Source organism: Adiantum capillus-veneris, chromosome 5, assembly GCF_014529385.1.
Source record: "Adiantum capillus-veneris isolate H3 chromosome 5, ASM1452938v2, whole genome shotgun sequence".
Classification (NCBI taxonomy): domain Eukaryota; kingdom Viridiplantae; phylum Streptophyta; class Polypodiopsida; order Polypodiales; family Pteridaceae; genus Adiantum; species Adiantum capillus-veneris.
This window is the reverse complement of record NC_140935.1, coordinates 100398358-100400259: the sequence shown is the minus strand read 5'-3', so window position 1 is coordinate 100400259 and position 1902 is coordinate 100398358.

Below are 1902 nucleotides of genomic sequence, written 5' to 3'. Positions count from 1 at the left end.
CATTATGTGACAAAAGGAGGCATGTAGCTGTCAAAAATTTGTTACTTCCTCATGTGGAGCACCGACGTGTGTGTGTGTGTGTGTGTGTGTGTGTGTGTGTGTGTGTGTGTGTGTGTGTGTGTGAGAGAGAGAGAGAGAGAGAGAGAGAGAGAGAGAGAGATTTTCCAACAACATAGTAGCCAACCAAAAGCAATATATTGTTTCAAGAAAAAGGGAGTCAATTCTACGATAAGAAATGTTTCATTTACTCATAATATTTTTTTCTAATTGTAGTAATTCAATAAATAAGGACACAAATAAAACATTCTGGTCTTTAGGTTAAAATTTGAAGAATTGTCAATATTTACACTAAAACTTGCAAAATTTTATCCTTTTTTCAAGGCAAGCTTGGAAGGTAGCCTGTGTCTTACAACTTTTAGCAAGTTAATAATACACTAAACCCTTTTTTTGTGAACACAACATTCCAATAGACCCAAAATGGAAGGGCATGAGAGGCATTGAAAACTTGGATGTTCAGTACATCCACGGTCACTCTCTCACCACCTCAAGCACAAGCTATGCATAAAGAGGAGAGTGCACATGTCAAAAATCTATTACACTCTTGGATGGGACACTGGCATGAGAGAGAGAAAGAGATAGATAGATAGATTCCATTATCATCCACGGAGGTCAAATATGATCCATGGGACCAAAACAAGCATTACATCTGGTTTTCGAGGGTGTAGGCATTAGATACATATCAATTAGGGAATGAGGGTCCATCTATGGGTGAAAGGGGAAAGGAAAAGAACAAAAACAAAACCTAAGGAGAATCAGGTGGAGGTGGAGGTGGAGGTGGGGGTTCAGAACTCCTGGATGATGGCTTTACCGCCAAAGTAGACTGCCCATTTTTCTTTTTTACGGGCTTCATACATCTTCTTAAGCTCATTTGCCTTAAGCTTGAGTTGATTTGTGGTCAATTCTTCTGCGATCCAAAGCTTAGTCCCCTTGAGGCGATAGGATTGACGTAGCAACCTCGTCCGTTCTTCCTTGTTTTTGAAAGTGAGGATGCATTGACCAAGTGGCACCCGCCTATGCATATCGTTGATCCAAGAGGTAGTGTCGAGCTCAATGTTGACTGGTTGAAGAGTGTCATTGAGCTTGGTGATGGCTTCTTCGAGGGTGTCCTCTTTGGTGCACCATGGTGAGCAAAGCCGTCCAATCCCGATTTTGAGACAAGGGCTTCTTGTAGCCGGCATTCTTGTAAGGCTGCTTGTATTCCGCTATCAATCTTCTTATGTATTGCTTCGTGGTCTTCTTTTTGAGCTGACTTGGCAGCCTCGGTGAGAGAAGAGAGAGAGAGAGAGAGAGAGAGAGAGAGAGAGAGAGAGAGTTTTCCCAACAACTTGGCAACTTCCATGAGCAATTACACATTGTTTCAAAAAAAGGGAGCCAATTCTAGAATAAGAAATGCTTTACCTACTTATATTATTTTTCCTAATTGAAGTAATTTAATAAATAAGGATTAAAAAAACTTTTAGGTTAAAATATGAAGAGTTGTCGGTATTTACATTGAAACTTTCAAAATTTATTGATTATCTTCGAGGCAATCTTGGAATGTATCCCAGGTATTACAATTTTAGCGGTTTAAAAATACATTAAACTCTTTTTTTTGTGAACATTGATTTTCAACAAACCCAAAATGGAAGGGCATGCGAGCCAGTGAAAGCTAGACGCTTAGTACATCCTCGATCACTCTCTCACCACCTCAAGCACAAGGTATACTCAAAGAGAAGAGGTACACCTATTAAAAATTTGTTACATTCTTGCATAGGACACCAACACGCGAGAGAGAGAGAGAGAGAGAGAGAGAGAGAGAGAGAGAGAGCTTCCTCAGCAAACTAGCAACCTTCCAAAAGTAAC